This window comes from Octopus sinensis, linkage group LG28, assembly GCF_006345805.1.
Source record: "Octopus sinensis linkage group LG28, ASM634580v1, whole genome shotgun sequence".
Taxonomy (NCBI): domain Eukaryota; kingdom Metazoa; phylum Mollusca; class Cephalopoda; order Octopoda; family Octopodidae; genus Octopus; species Octopus sinensis.
Window position 1 is genome coordinate 15,547,682 of NC_043024.1, and position 18,501 is coordinate 15,566,182.

Sequence of the window (18,501 nt, forward strand, 5' to 3'; positions counted from 1 at the left end):
AGTGTGACCATCATGCAAGCGGTGTCTGTTTCCAGTTTTCCACAAAAACATGTTTAGCCACAGGGAAAAATATCACGTTACTCAGAAGCAGGTGAGTTTTGGCAACAGGAAGGACATCCAGGTATAGAAAAAAAATCCACTGCAATAAATATCTTCTGACCGATGCAAGCATGGAAAAGTGGATGTTAAAATGATGACAATACTGATGATGACACAAGCGTGATTAAACCCTTAAAAGTTCTTTACCTCAGATATCTACACCTGTAATCAAATCCTGGACTACCGTTCAAGCAATGTTGTTGTTTGGGGGTAAAAAACTGGAACTAAGCACTCTTCTGTTCAAGAAACAAAGTTTAGCCTCCTTTCAGCAACAAAACTTGTAATCAAAACACTTCCTGTTTGCATTAGGTGTGTTTATTTTTTGCGTTTTATCAAGTGACCTTCTCTGAATGTTTTTTCCTTTTGATTTTCAAGCTACAATAACAGTTAAAACCTCAAGTGCTGAGTTAGAATTCAGTGTTCTTATGTGTTTAGTGGCAAGCTGGCAGAAAAGTTAGCTGTTCCTCGGTAGTATAGTGGTAAGTATCCCCGCCTGTCACGCGGGAGACCGGGGCTCAATTCCCCGCCTGTCACGCGGGAGACCGGGGCTCAATTCCCCGCCGGGGAGGCGAGTTACTTTTGTCATTGGTGTAGGAGTGACTGTGTGGTATGTAGCTTGCTTACTAACCATATGGTTCCGGATTCAGTCCCACTGTGTGGTACCTGGGGCAAGTGTCTTCTGCTATAGCCTCAGGCCGACCAAAGCCTTGCGAGTGGATTTGGTAGACGGAAACTGAAAGAAGCCCATCGTATATATGTATATATATATATGTGTGTATGTGTGTGTGTGTATATGTTTGTGTGTCTGCGTTTGTCCCCCCCCCACCAACATCACCTGACAACCAATGATGATGTGTTTACGTCCCCGTAACTTAGTGGTTCAGCAAAAGAAACCGATAGAATAAGTACTAGGCTTACAAAGAATAATTCCTGTGGTTGATTTCTTTGACTAAAGGTGGTGCTCCAGCATGGCCACAGTCAAATGACTGAAACAAGTAAAAGAGTATGCCAGCCAAAATATTGAGTGGAATTTTGAGTCGTTAGATTCTGAGTTCAAATTTCAGCAAAGTCGACTTAGCTTTTTGTTCTCTCAGGGTCAATAAAATAAGTTCCAGCCGAGCACAGGGGTCAATGAAATCAACTTATCCAACTCCCTTGAACTCGATGGCCTTGTGCCAAAATTTGAAACCGTTATTTATTAATGATATCATTTTTCTTTTAATTGTTTCAGTAATTAGACTGTGGTCATGCTGGGGCACTGCCTTGAAGAAATTTTAGTTGACTGAATCGACCCAAGAGCTTACTTTTGTCTTAAAACCTGGTACTTATTGTAGTTATTCTATTGGTCGCTTTTGCCAAACTGCTAAGTTACGGGGACATAAACACACCAACACTACTTATCGAGTGGTGGTGGTGGTGATGGAGGGGACAAACACAGACACAAAGACACACGCACACACATACATGATGGGCTTCTTTCAGTTTCCGTCTACCAAATCCACTCACAAGGCTTTGATTGCTCGAGGCTATTGTAGAAGACATTTGCCTAAGGTGCTTTGCAGTGGGACTGAACCTCAAACCATGTGGTTGGGAAGCAAGCTTCTTTTTTTTTTTTATTGCCCACAAGGGGCTAAACATAGAGGGGACAAACAAGGACAAAGGTACAAGGTTGATTAAATTAACCCCAGTGCATAACTGGTACTTAATTTATCGACCCCGGAAAGATGAAGGGCAAAGTCGACCTCAGCGGAATTTGAACTCAGGACATAATAACAGACGAAATACTGCTACGCATTTCACCCAGTGTGCTAATGTTTCTGCCAGCTCGCTGCCTTATTACCACACAGCCATACCTGCACCTATATATTTATAATTATCTATGAAGGTGCGCGGCCTGATGGTTAGGCTGTTGCGCTCACAAAACTGTTGTGGAAGGATCCTGACCACCCCCATAACTAAAAATGGACTGATGCATTTCAATAAAACAAAGAACCTGTGTAACCTTTGTCGGCAGTTGACTGTGTTGATCACTGGTATCGGATTAGTGTTAGTTTAATATCGTATCTACATTTGGCATAGTATGGAGCACGTTCTGTGTGAACATATTAATTCTGCAAAAGGTTACCCTAGATAACCGTATCCAAACATTTATTTGGGTAATACTATTCTACACCCCTAAGCACAACCCAACATCGTTATAACATTATTGGCGATGAGATATGGTTATAGTAACAGACAAACCACAAGTATCTTTAAAATACAAAATGCAGAATCAAAGACACATAAAAAAAAAGAAAATGTCAATGCATTCATAGGTAACCTACACTCTCTTACTTTCTTTTACTTGTTTCAGTCATTTGACTGCGGCCATGCTGGAGCACCACCTTTAGTCGAGCAACTCGACCCCGGGACTTATTCTTTTTGTAAGTCCAGTACTTATTCTATCGGTCTCTTTTTGCCGAACCGCTCAGTGACGGGGACGTAAACACACCAGCATCGGTTGTCAAGCAATGCTAGGGGAACAAACACAAACATATACATATATATATATATATATACGACGGGCTTCTTTCAGTTTCCGTCTAGCAAATCCACTCACAAGGCATTGGTTGGCCCGGGGCTATAGCAGAAGACACTTGCCCAAGATGCCACGCAGTGGGACTGAACCCGGAACCATGTGGTTGGTTAGCAAGCTACTTACCACACAGCCACTCTGCAGAAATTTGTTCATCTTTTAAATATTACATTTATTACATAATGAGTTCAACTTTTAAAGAGGTTTATATAGAGATGACGAGCTTATTATTACATGCAATAAGAATCTTCAGCTAAACATAAATTAAGATTCTATCTTCATGATCAGAGTATAAGGAAGGATAAGAAAAGCAGAATAAAGATTAAACTTAAATGTTTAGAGATAATTTGATTAAAGAATAAAGACTGACGATTTCTGTGCTTATCAACTGTTAACTAGAAAGGAATCTAAATTACCCTCTGCCTGTTACAATTGAACATCTGGCTCCATTCTACAACAGAATCGGTTTGTTTCTATATAAAGTTAATTTATGAGTGTCTAGCTTTTAACTCAATACATTCTTTTATATAACCACATATAGGGTAGTGTATATAGTTATATCACCATAATCATCATCGTCATTTAATGTCCATTGTCCATGCTGGCATGGGTTGGACGGTTGGACCAGGGCTGGCAAACTGCACCAGACTCCACTCTCATTTCGTATGGTTTTCTACAGCTGGATGCCCATTCTAGCACCAACCACTCAGAGTGAAATGGGTGCTTTTACATGCCACTGGCACAGGTGCCATTTGTGTGACACCAATATCTGCCACGACTGTGATTTTGCTTGGCTTCATGGGTCTTCTTCTTAAGCACGACATGATGCCAAAGGTCTGTCATTACTTCCATGAGACACCCAATTTGCCTTCATGAGGCTCTCTCTCTCTCTCTATATATATATATATATATATATATAGCAAAAACTGTCCGATGAACGCCAACGGGAAACTCAGAGTAACAGGTTTTGTTGAATTTTCTGCTGCTTTAAATAAAGCATAATACTCCACTGGTATTTGAGTACTCTTTTTTCCACCTTGTTTCACATTTATGTGTTTACTCCGGTATATATATATATATATATATATTTTTTTTTTATTTAGTTTCAGCTCACAAGCTGTGGCCATGCTGGGGCACCGCCATTAGAAGATATGGAACGCTTCACGAATTTGCGTGTCAACCTTGCGTAGGGATTTATTTATATATATATATAAATTAGAGAAAACCACTATTATGCAACTCAAACATTGATAGACATAAACCAATACATAAATAACCAATATATATATATAAATTTTTTTAATATATATATTGGTTATTTATGTATTGGTTTATGTCTATCACAGTTTGAGTTACATAATAGTGGTTTTATCTCTTATTTATATTTTATATATTTATATTGTGAAATTTGATTTAATACTAAATTGAATTTTTCCCTGTAAGTTTGGAGTTATACTCCCTAATATTATTATTATCATATATATATATATATATATATAATATATATATATATACACACACACATCTATTTATTATTTATATGTGCACACATAAACACTTCTTACATCATATACATATATTATACACACATATTTATACACACACATATGTACACACACACATATGGCACTGTTACAACGATGAAGGTTCCAGTTAAAGCTTCCAGTACATGAAATTAACATGCAAGTGGCTGAGCACTCCACAGACATGCATCCTCTTAATGGAGTTTTCAGGGAAATTTAGTGTGACATGGCTGGCTTTTTTGAATAACAGCTACAGCTCAGTTTTGCCAGCTGAATGGACAGAAGCAATGTGAAATAAAGTGACTTGCTCAAGGCCACAATACTTTGCCAAGAATTGAACTCAGGAGTTTTCTGTCAAACCCTTCCCGCAGCTATAATGCTAAGTGTTAAGCTACAGCATTCATGCAGTGAAGTCAAACTCATAACCTCACAATTCCACTGCAAACTTATTAAAAACACAGCATAAAATAAATAAACAAATGAATGAATAAATAAAAATAAAATAAAATAAATAATAACACCAGGTATTCAGAAGTTTATTGAGTGTGTCTGTGTGTCACAGCTGTTCACAAAAAATCCTTAAGCACATAATTACTGGTCCAGCTGTGCCAGCAATAGTGACGCTAGATATCTCTTTTACTCTCTTTTACTTGTTTCAGTCATTTGACTGCGGCCATGCTGGAGCACCGCCTTTAGTCGAGCAAATTGACCCCGGGACTTATTCTTTGTAAGCCCAGTACTTATTCAATCAGTCTCTTTTGCCGAACCGCTAAGTGACAGGGACGTAAAAACACCAGCATCGGTTGTCAAGCGATGCTAGGAGGACAAACACAGACACACCACACACACACACATATATATATATACACGACGGGCTTCTTTCAGTTTCCGTCTACGAAATCCACTCACAAGGCTTTAGTCGGCCCGGGGCTATAGCAGAAGACACTTGCCCAAGGAGCCACACAGTGGGACTGAACCCGGAACCATGTGGTTGGTAAGCAAGCTACTTACCACACAGCCACTCCTGCGCCTATGGTTGTTATATTGGTTTCAAATTTTGGCACACAGTCAGCAATTTCAGGGGAAGGGGTAAATCAATTACATTGACTCCAGTATTTAACTGGTACTTATTTTATCAACCTTGAAAAGATGAAAAAAGCCAAAGTCGACCACAGCATGATTTGAACTCAGAATGTAAGGTCAGATGAAATGCTGTTAAGCGTTTTGCCCGGCATGCTAACAATTCTGCCAGCTTGCCGCTCTGATAATAATAATAATAATCCTTTCTATTGAAGGCACAAAGCCTTGAAATTTTGAGGAGGGGACTAGTCGGTTATATCAACCCCTGTGATTCACTGGTACTTAATTTACTGATCCCAAGAGGATGAAAGGCAAAGTCAACCTCAGCAGAATTTGAACTCAGAACATAGCAACAGGTGAAATACTACTAAGAATTTCATCCAGTGTGATAACAATTCTGCCAGCTTACCACCTATAATAATAATGGGCTACAGCAAATATTCTGCTCAATACCACAGATTTGCTTGTCAGTTGTTTGACCGTAACCAGTTGAGCATGTCCCTTAGTGGCTGACGATATGTGCATCTCTGATCACGAGCAGAAGTAGTGGGGGAGCATCATAGCCATGTGTTGAGAGGGATTCTTTGGTGTTTGAATGATTCACCTCTGGAAACATGGGTGTTTCATTCAACATCCTTAAATAACCCTTAATCAGGGACCTTTTGAGCAGGATGGGGTAGTACTCGACCTGAAGAAAATTCTAACTGGGCCCCACCCGCAAGGTCATGCGCTGTTTATCTTGATATGAGATCACCATGTCGCGCACATATGGTTGTGATGCATGTGCCTAGTGTACCCTTATCAGACGGGTAGTCATGATGGGTATACTGGGCTTCGTATATTTTACCCCAGTGTCACTTTGATGGCATGCACTGCTCTCTCACTCAATAATAATAATAATAATAATAATCCTTTCTACTATAAGCACAAGGTCCGAAATTTTGAGGGAAGAGAGTAGTCAATTTCATTGACCCCAGTATTTCACTGGTACTTAATTTATCAACCTTGAAAAGATGAAAGGCAAAGTTGACCTCAGTGGAATTTGAAGTCAGAACATAGCAATGAATGAAATACTGTTAAGCATTTCATCCCACATGCTAATGTCTCTGCCAGCTTGCCACCCTAATAATAACAATAATAATAATAATAATAATAATAATAATAATAATAATATCAAATTCTGGCACAAGGCCAACAAGTTCTGGAGATGGAGTAAGTTGATTATATTGGCCCCAGTGATGACAGGCAAAGTCAACCTCGGAGGAATTTGAACTCAGAACGTGAAGACAGACAAAATACTGTTAAGCCTTTCACTCTGTCTGCTAGCAATTCTACCAGCTGACTGCCTTGAAATATGGTAATCATATTAAAATGTATTGGAAAGGTTAATGAAACATGGTTTACATATAGTATCTTTTAATGCAGATATTTTACTTGTTTTGGTCATTAAATTGTTGTTATGTTAGGGTACCATGTTGAAGGGCCATAGAAATTGACACTTGTCCAAATGACTGACATGCACTGGGATTGAAAGCTGGAGCCATATGCTTGTGAAACAAACATCTTAAACCACACAACCACACCTAAACTAAAAACAAAGACTCAAAAACAAAGTAATGTCCCCAAACACCACAAGATATTTACTCCGATGCTCTACTGATTCTGCCGCCATCATCCATGCGCCAATTCTTTATCATAACAACAGGAAAGACAAACAACAACAATAATAATAATAATAATAACAATAATAACAATAATCCTTTCTATTAAAGGCACAAAGCCTGAAATTTGTGGGAAGGGGACAATTCGATTACATCGACCCCAGTCAGTGTTTCACTGGTACTTAATTTATCGACCCCGAAATGATGAAAAGCAAAGCCAACTTCTGCAGAATTTGAACTCAGAACATAGCAACGGGCAAAATACTGCTAAGCATTTCATCCTACATGCTAACGATTCTGCCAGCTCATCATCTTAAAGCAATATCAATAATAATAGTAATAATAATAATAATAATAATAATAGTAATAATAATAATAATAATAATAATAATCATAATAATAAAAAAAAATTTTTTTTAAATGAACGAACTAGTGAGTTTAGCTTAATGGCCTACCAATGTATACTATGAGTTTCTTTGCCCTAGGAGTCGGGAAGACACTCGGCAAGAAATGAAGCAAATTTGAAAGAAGAAGAAAAACCCATAAATAATAATAATAATGATAATAAGGCTTGAAAAGGGCACATAAATAAATAATAATAAAATTGATGATGAAGATGATGATGATGATGATGATAATTCATTCTATCATAAGCAAAGGGCCTGCAGTTTGGGGGACGGGGAAGAGTCGAATATATCAACCCCAGTGTTTCACTGGTACTTGATTCCCCGACCCTGAAAGGATGAAGGCGAAGATCGACCTCAGCAGAATTTGAACAGATAAAATGCTACACATTCCCCCTGCCTGGCATGCTAATGATTGTGGCAGCTCGCTGTCTTAATAACGACAACAACAACAACAACAATAATAATAATTGTTGTTGTTGTTGTGTTTGGTGATATGTATATCATTTTTGTAGCCTGAGAAAAGCGTGAAGTTTGTTAGATGTATTGATTGCCTGGCGCTTTTCAACAGGGAAAAAAAAAATTGATTGTAATGTTTTACGAGACCAAGTTAGGTTCCTAAGTTAGGTATTGATCACCGATGAATGGTTAAGCAACAGACGAACGACACATTTGTTATGTTCGGTAAATAGTGCTGCTGCTGCTGCTGCTACTACTGCTACTACTGCTGCTACTGCTGCTGATGATGGTGATGGTGGTGGTGGTGGTGACAATGACGATTTTGCTGCAATACATTCTTATGTTAACTAATAAAGGACGGTTACAATATACACAGGCATATATACACACACACAGGTATACATACGCATGTGTATACACACATATACACATATATATATACACACTCACAAACACATATATATATATATATATACACACGCACACATATATATACACACACACATATACACACACATACACACACACACATATATATATACATACATACACACAAACACACAAGCATATAGAGAGACAGAAAAGCAGAAAGACAGTAAAAGACAGAGAGAGAGAGAGAGACAGACAGACAGAGAAAAAGAAGAGAGAAAAGAAAAGGAAAGAGAGTGATATGTATGTATTTAGTATGTGTATATATATATATATATATATATTATACAGATGCATACATAAGGAGACACACACACAAAGATATATAGATATTTACATACATATACAGGCTAAAAGATGGTCACAACACACACACACACAAATACAGATACATACATAGATAATTATATAGAATCAACAGACATATACATACATGTATCTACATTTATACACACACACACACAGACACAGTCTATATACACAATCTAATAGGTTGACACAAACAGATAAATATACATATATATATATATATACATCATCATCATCATCATTTAGCGTCCGTTTTCCATGCTAGCATGGGTTGGACTACATATATATATATATATACATATATATATATATATATATATATATATATATATATATATATATATATATATATATACACACACAGACAAATAGACATATACACAAATATAGGTATATAGACAGACATATGTATACATATAAATGCATATGTATATACATAAATATACATTCAGATAGACACACACACACACATACATAGACAAATAGGACACAGGCATATATATATGTGAGTGTGTGTCTGTGTGTGCATGTGTGTGTCTATGTGTGCGTGTGTAACATAAGATTAAGCATAGACAGAAATGTAAACACACACACACACACACAGAGGTAAATCAATAGTTATACTAGTATATACTTAAACAGATTTATATACATAAACATACATGCACAAACAGACAAAGGCAAATAGATAAAAACAGATATATATATATACTCACACATACACAGAGTCAAATAAACAAAGATAGGCACACACATGTTTACACACACAAATAGTCAAGGACACAATACATGTGTAAATAAACACACACACACACCTAGATATATTTGCATATATATGTGTATATTTATATAACAAGAGACAGATATATAGACATATATATGCTGCAAATGGCAAAAGATAAATATATATAAATGGACATCATCATCATAGTTGTACTTTTGATTTTGATGCTGGCATAAGGTGAATGGGTTGCCATGGTTGGAATCAGCACTTATTCAATATGAGGGTCGGGGGTAGGTTACAGTTTGCCTAGAAGGGTTGGTGGACTGCATTGTTACATGCATTTCATTTCCATTGTGGCTTCTACAAGGGGACGCCTTTTCTAACACCAACCAAGGCTGGCAGGTCAGCTGAGGCGCCATGTGCTAGGGGATGTCATGGTGGGCATGACAAAGGCAAGGAAATTACCACAAATCAAATTTGATGACTGGCATCCATGCTAGTGGAGCGCTAGGAGCACCATCTGAACATGATCGTTGCCAGAGCAGCTAACTGGCTTCCATGCCGGTGACACGTAAAAAGCACCATTCAAGCATGATCGTTACTGGCACTTGTGCCGGTCGCACATGAAAAAACATTTGAGCGAGGTTATTGCCAGTGCCGCTGGACTGGCTCCTGAGAAGGTGGAACATAAAAGCACCCACTACACTCTCAGAGTGGTTGGCATTAGGAAGTGCATCCAGCTGTAGAAACTCTGCCAGATCAAGATTGGAGCCTGGTGCAGCCATCTGGCTCGCCAGTCCTCAGTCAAATTGTCCAACCCATACTAGCATGGAAAGCGGACCTTAAATGATGATGATGATGTCAGCTTCCCAAAATTAAACTTGCCTGTGGCGCCAGCAACCCTAGGGCCAGCCCTGACATGAACCACTTTACAGAGTGTACTATGTGTATTTCCTTGTGGCACCAGCATTAGTGAGGTAGCCAGGTCTTTGAGGAGACTAAAATATCGTCATGATTTTGTGAAGATATTTTAGTCCAGTATGCTAATGATTCTGCCAGCTTACTGCATCAACAATGACCCTTTTACTATAAGCACAAGGCCCGAAATTTAGAGGGAAGGGGCTAATTGATTACATCACCTCCAGGGCTCAACTGGTACTTAATTTATCGACACTGAAAAGATGAAAGGCTAAGTCGACCTCAGCAGAATTTGAACTAAGAACATTAAGACGGACAAAATACTGCTAAGCAGTTTGCCTGGCATGCTAACAATTCTGCCAGCTTGCTGCCTTACAGCAACAACAACAACAACAACAGCAACAGCAACAGCAACAACAACAACAACAATAATAATTCTTTCTACTGGAAGCATAAGGCCTCAAATCTGGGGAGAGGGATAAAGTCGATTAGATCGACCCCAATATGCAAATGGTATTTAATTTATTGACCCCAAAGAGATGAAAGGCAAAGTCAGCGTCAGCAGAATTTAAACTCAGAACAGAAAAAATATCTCTAAGCATTTTGCCTGGTTTGCTAACGATTCTGCCAGTTCACCATATTCTTATAATTGGTGCATTGGGAAGAGTAAGTGAATATATATAGACAAATGGCTGAAGGAGATTGAAATAGAATGCCCAGTAGAGCTCCTACAGAAAGTTTGTCTCTTAGGAACAGCAAGGATTATCTGAAGGGTTCTTAGCACTTGAAAGACTGCAGAAAACTTGTTGATCCCTAAGGTTACAGTAAGTACCTTGCTACCCACATTAATCCTGCAAGAAATAAGACCAAACCGGAGCCAAACCAAAATGATAATAATCCTTTCTTTTATAGGAACAAGGCCTGAAATTCTTGGGAGAGGGGGCCTAGTCTATTACATCAACCCCAGTGCTCAAGTGGTACTTATTTCATCAACCCCAGAAGGATGAAAGGTGAAGTCGACCTCAGTGGCATTTGAACTCAGAACGTAAAGACAAGGCGAAATGCCACTTAGCATTTTACCCAGCATGCTAACGATTCTGCCAGCTCACCACCTTCCAAAATGATAATAACAACAGATTAGTACTACAGTGAAAGTACAAAAAGCATTTCAGGTATTCCCCAATTGAGGACTCATGGGTCAAAGAAATACACACAATCACATCTACATATGAACAGTATTGAAACAGATACAGGCACATTAAAGTGAAATGCACATCTGTAGCACAAGTGCAAGTAGATGCACATATGCATCTATGTAAATATTACAAAGTAAGTTACTCATATATCCACAAATACCAAGAACTATCTTCAAATAAAAAGGCCTCGTTGCTCTTAGGGATCTACTCCACAAAGAAAATACTTCAATCTCAAAGAAAAGTACTTCAGTATATACATACATACATACATGCAGTGGCACATACATACATGTGCATATATATATATATATATATGCACATACATACATGTGCATATTATATATATATATGCACATACATACATGTGCATATATATATATATATACATTCTCCCATCCATGTATACATACATACCATACACATACATGTGTGCATCCATCCATCCATCCATACATACAGACACATACATGCATACACACATACAGATATACACACATTCAGATACATATGTACACACACACAAACATACACACATTCACATACACATGTACACAGACACACACACACATTCACACATGTACAGATAAACTCACACATACACATATGTACACATACATGCACACATGTACAGACACACATGTTCACACACATACATGCATACACACACACACACACACATACATACATAATGCAGTATCTATTGTAGTGAAATAGTGGTTATATTAATGAAATAGCAGTTGTACTAGTGAACTAATAGTTATAGCAGTAGTAGTGATATAGTAGCTAGTGTAAGGGAAGATTAGTTCTGTGTTGAAAAGAAAAAAAGACAAATTTAATATATATATATATATATAATGAAATGAATAACAAAGAAAATGTAAAACAAAAAGATCGGATTGAAGACAAAAAACTACAGAACAAAGCAGGCACCTACATGTCTAGTGATTAATCGGTAGAGAGCATGTGAGAACTACTTGATAATTTGTGAAAGATCGAAGACTAGAGCTCTAGATAGTATTATTATAATTAGTATTATTATTACTATTATTACTATTATTATTATTATCATTATTATTATTATTATTATTACTATTGTTACTGGCTGTGAATGGTCAGGTTTCACACTGCTTCACATAGTATATATCTTATTTCAAGAGTGTTGTGCATAAAAGAAATGTTTTGGAGACTTGTTTTATCTCCAAGGGTTTTATATTTTTTCGAAAGTCTACCCCTGTTACATAAAGAAAAAGGTGAGGTTTGTCATTAGACTGTTTAAACAAACAGCTTTGATAAGCAGCCATTTGCAATAATTACATGTGTTTTAAGATGGCCGCTTGAACGGTGTCAGGAAGAGATGCTGGCCACAGTGATCAAAGCTGTGACATAGCATGGGTCTTAGTTGCCCTATGTAGTAGCTAAATTTACCTCTGCTTCCCATACACATGTTACCGTCATCATCATCGTTTAACGTCCGTTTTCCATGCTAGCATGGGTTGGACGGTTTGAGAAGCCAGGAGGCTGCACCAGGCTCCAGTCTGATTTGGCAGTGTTTCTACAGCTGGATGCCCTTCCAAACGCCGACCACTCCATGAGGCTGGCAACGGCCACAATTGGTTGGTGCTTTTTACGTGCCACCTGTACGGACGCCAGTCAAGGCGGCACTGGCATCGGCCACATTCAGATGGTGCTTTTTACATACCACCGGCATGGGTACCACAACTACAATTTCCATTTGGTTTTTATTTTGATGTTGATGTACTTGACTCAAGAGGTCTCTTCAAGCACAGCAGGTTGCCCTACGATCCAAGGTAAGCACAGCAAAATACTTTGTTGTTACCATAAATTTGAAATATACTGCCTTTGTCTTAAATTTTAAAATGAAGAAGAGTTTAGTAAAATAACTGTCATTATTAAGCTAGTCCAAAGCAGTGATTACTAGTTGAGCACAGGGGACGATGTAATTGATTATCTGCTCCCTACAAAATTTCAGGCCTTTTGCTTATAAATAGAATCATTAACATGCTGGATAAAATGCTTAGCAGCATTTCATCTGTCTTCGTGCTCTGTGTTCAAATTCTGCTGAGATCAATTTAGCCATTCCTCTTTTCAGGGTTGATAAATTAAGTACCAGCTGAGTACTGGGGATCAATGTAATCAACTTATCCCCTCCCCTGAAACTTCTGGCCTTGGGTAGAACTGTTAACATGCCACACAAAATGCTTACCAACAGTTCTTGCATCCAGGTTTACGTTCTGAGTTCAAATCCTACCAAGGGCAACTTTGTTTTTCATCATTTCAGGGTGAATAAACAAATTATCAGTTGAGCACTGGGGAGAATGCAACAGATTATCTGCTCCCCACAAAATTTAAGGCCTTGTGCTTATGGTAGAAAGAATTAAACAAATATTTGTAACAAATTTAGTTGAAATTTTAATGAAAGGCTTTAATTTAAATCACTTTCACCATTTTGTTAGCATATTTCTGTTCAAATAAACTGATTGTGTTTTCAATTAATTTGGAAAATAAAAAAGTAAATAACTGTGATATTAAGCTGGTTGTTGGAACATAAATTAACATAAAATTTTAAGGAGAGGCTGTGTGGTAAGTAGCTTGCTTACCAACCACATGGTTCCGGGTTTGGTCCCACTGCGTGGCACTTTGAGCAAGTGTCTTCTACTATAGCCTCGGGCCGACCAAAGCCTTGTGAGTGGATTTGGTAGATGGAAACTGAAAGAAGCCTGTCATATATATGTATATATGTGTGTGTCTGTGTTTGTCCCCCAACATGGCTTGACGGCCGATGTTGGTGTGTTTACGTTCATGTAACTTAGTGGTTCGGGAAAAGAGACCGATAGAATAAGTACTAGGCTTACAAAGAATAAGTCCTGGGATCGATTTGCTTGACTGAAGGTGGTGCTCCAGCATGGCTGCAGTCAAATGACTGAAACAAGTTAAAGAGTAAAAGTTGAAATTTAGATCACTTTCAAAGAGAAAGTTTATATCATAGAACCAAAAGCTTCTACAACAAAACTTTTGCTACACTCTCAGTTACCAAATTGGGTTGCAGTGACAAGCATTGCAAGATGGCCCCTGGAAGTCTTATGTCAGAGTATATTTCCCCTAGAACAGTGCTTCTCAAACTATCTAATGTGGCATACTGACAGTTTTTTTGTTTTTTTTTCTAATGTACCAGGCATCGGTAATATTTCTTAGTAATTTAAATTCATACTGGAAACAATATATATATATGATGAATATAATAAAAGTTGACAATTTTTTAAATCTTATATTTATTTTGTAAACAAATAATACAATATTTTATAAGCATTTTATAATGTTTCTTTCTTTTCTAGAAACTGGCCACATACTGGCAGCTGATGGCTCATGAACCGGCACTGGTCTGCAGACCACCACTGAGTAGTACTGCCCTAGAAGACCTGCCTACCCTGCCCAGCTTTGTCAAAAACAAGGGGAGCCACTTCTACCCCAGGGAAATCTGTTTAACATATAGATGGCATCCTAACAGGTACTAACATTTTGGGTCGGAACAGGCCTTGGTGTAATGGTAATCAAAGGGTGACTCCATACTCCCCACAACTCCAGAACTTCCTAATTGGAGCCTCACCTCTGAATACAGTTTAATATCATATCCAGGACAAATTATTTATACCAAAGACATGACCCTGACAGGTACTGCCATTTTAGGTCAGAACAGACCTGTAAATAAGAGTAATTAAGGGCTGACTGAAGGTGCATGCTCTCTTTTGCTGAACTGCTAAGTTACAGAGACGTAAACACACCAGCATCGGTTGTCAAGCAATGTTGGAGGGACAAACACTGACATACAAACATATATATATACATATATACGATGGGCTTCTTTTAGTTTCCGCCTACCAAATCCACTCACAAGGCTTAGGTCGGCCCGAGACTAAAATAGAAGACACTTGCCCCAGGTGCCACACAGTGGGACTGAACCCGGAACCAAGTGGTTTGTAAGCAAGCTACTTACCACACAGCCACTCCTACGCCTACCATTTCTTTTTCTTTCTTGTGTTGAATAGGTAAAAGCCAGTGTTCTTGCTGTTGCAAGTAAACACCATCACCACCACCACCACCACCACCACCACCACCACCATCACCACCACCACCACCACCACTACTACCAAGTTATAGTCACTGACTACCACTAAGTAGGTAGACAGGTGTAGAAACTGACTCACTACCAAATCTCAGTGAATTTACAGAGCAACATATGATGGGTTTAGATGGAGGATGTGGAAACAGCAGAAACAGCAGCAACAACAACAACACTAACAATGACAGGAACAACAGTGAGCCTACATCTACATGGTTGCTAGTGATGCTAGACATAGCAGCCAAATCACCCTCAATTTCCACATTACTGTCTAAGTCAGTGTTTCTTGACCGGTTTTTGATCTACAGATTACTTGTGATTCTTATTTTACTTGGATGGAACCTCAACGCCATTTAATGATGTGGCTGTATCATAAGAAGCTTACTTCCCAAACACATGGTTCCAGGTTCAGTCCCACTGCGTGGCACCTAGATAACCGTTTCCAAATATTTATTAGGTGTAGGAGTGGCTGTGTGGTAAGTAGCTTGTTTACAAACCACATGGTTCCGGGTTCAGTCCCACTGCGTGGCACCTTGGGCAAGTGTCTTCTACTATAGCCTCGGGCCAACCAAGGCCTTATGAGTGAATTTGGTAGATGGAAACTGAAAAAAGCCTGTTGCATGTGTGCGTGTGAGTGTGGGTATGTATGTATATATATATATATATATATATATATACACACACACACACACCACACACACACACACACATATATATGTATGTATATATTTATGTAACTTTGTGTTTGTCCCTCACCATTGCTTGACAACCAATGTTGGGGTGTTTACATACCCGTGACCTAGCAGTTCAGCAAAAGAGACCGATAGAATAAGCACTAGGCTTGCAAAGAATAAGTCCTGGGGTTGATTTCTTTGACTAAACCCTTCCAGCATGGCTGCAGTCATATGACTGGAACAAGTAAAAGAATATATATATATATATATATATATATATAGGTAGTGGGTAACGATTTTCTTCACTACCTCAGGGAGTGACAACTCTGCCTGACACGAGTCCCAGGCTCAGCTGGCTCCAGCTGACAGTACCCGGTATTGGCCCCTATCCAGGGTTACGGAAAGGAGATAACCTTCAAAGCAAACCAGAGTGGAGGGCCATAGGCAGTTTAGTGTTCGACTCGAAACTCTTCCGGCAGCTCCTGCAACCAAGCTGGTGCCAAACGTAATGCTCTGCACTCCTTTGGACTACATCCGCAAGGTCGAGAGAGGAACCCTGAAGATTGGGCTACCCAGGATTTTCTTACATCTAGCCCAAGCCTGTGCAAAACTGGAGAGGAAACTGGAAAGGACATGAAATGTAAAAACCAGACTTGATTAGTTTATGCACAACTCCATTGTCTCCCTAGACAAAAGGATGCCAACAACAACGATATATATATATATGTATGATTATATGTATGTATGATTATATGTATGTGTCTGTTTGTCCTCTCCACCACCTCAGAACTGGTGTTAATTTAGTAGTTTGGCAAAAGAGACTGATAGAATAAGTACTAGGCTCAAAAACGAAAAAGGGCTGGCTGGGGGTGGAGTTGATTTGCTTGACCAAAACTTTCAACCTGGTGCTCCAGTATGGCCACAGTCAAATGACTGAAACAAGTAAAAGAGTAATCAAATACTATTAGGAACTTCAAAAAAAAATTGTTAAAATATTTAGTTTATTGTAGAAGTGTCACCAGGGCGAATAACTGGTACTCTGCTGCTTAGGATGAGTTCCAGTTGATCCAATTCAGGGAACAGTCTGCTCGTGAAATTAATGTGCAAGTGGCTGAGCACTCCACAGGCATGTGTCTACCCCTAATTTAGTTTTCAAGTAGATTCAGCTTGACACAGAATGTGACAAGGGTGGCCCTTTGAATAACAAGTACAACTCATTTTTGCCAGCAGAGTGGAATGGAACACTGGGAAATAAAGTGTTTTGCTCAAGGACACAACACATTCCAGGAACTGAACTCACAACCTTGTGATCATGATCCAAATACTATAGAATACAAATAAACAAGAGCACTCAGAGAGCGCAAACCTCCACCAACACAACACCAACGTCCTCTGAACCATTAGCCAGAGATGATTTTTAAAATGAGAATATCTGAAATAAACTCGACTGCTCTCACAAATGAGAATACTAAAAATGAACCCAACCGCTTTCAAAAATTAAGTAAAAAAACAGGAAAAATAATCCAGAATCCTTGTCCAGTACCAGAGCGATCCTAAAATCTAATCAGTTTGTGTCAGTCAAATATCCTTGAAAGTTGCATCTGAATCCATCCAGTGGTTCTTGAGATATCTTGTCGACAGACAAACAAACAAACAGACATGACTGAAAACAATACCTCTGCCTTTGCTAAGGTGGAGGTAATAAGCTAAACTGGCACCCCATTGGATAGGAAGATGAGGGTTCCACTTGATACGATCAACGGAACAGCCTGTTCTTGAAATTAACATGCAAGTGGTTGAACACTCCGCAGACTTACCCTTTTGCTCTCTTTTACTTATTTCAGTCATTTGACTATGGCCATGCTAGTGCACCACTTTTAGTCGAGCAAATCGACCCCAGGACGTATTCTTTGTAAGCCTAGTACTTATTCCATTGGTCTCTTTTGCCGAACCACTATCTATCCATCTCTATACCTCCATATCTATCTATCCATCTCTATTCCTACATATCTATCTATCCATCTCTATACCTACATATCTATCTATCCATCTCTATACCTGCATATTTATCTATCCATCTGTATACCTACACATCTATCTATCCATCTCTATACCTACATATCTATGCACATATCTATCAATCTATCCACCTCACTATCTATCTACAGCTACAGACAGACAGGCAGGCAGAGAGAGACAGATCAATAGTCAACTAAGAACTTCTAATTGAATAACAGTCAAGGAAATAAGTAGGTAGCCTGACAATTATTTCAGTAATGGAAGAATGAACGAGAAGTTGCCAGTGACAGTAT

General features: G+C 38.6%; 1 long non-coding RNA gene across 1 annotated transcript; it reads left to right on the forward strand.

The window, feature by feature from the left end:
• The first annotated feature begins 857 nt into the window (after positions 1–857).
• On the forward strand, positions 858–16,577 carry LOC118768365. The gene is made up of 3 exons (XR_005004186.1): positions 858–900; positions 16,151–16,155; positions 16,472–16,577. It is a non-coding gene; the product is annotated as an uncharacterized LOC118768365 (long non-coding RNA).
• The last annotated feature ends 1,924 nt before the right edge of the window (positions 16,578–18,501 follow it).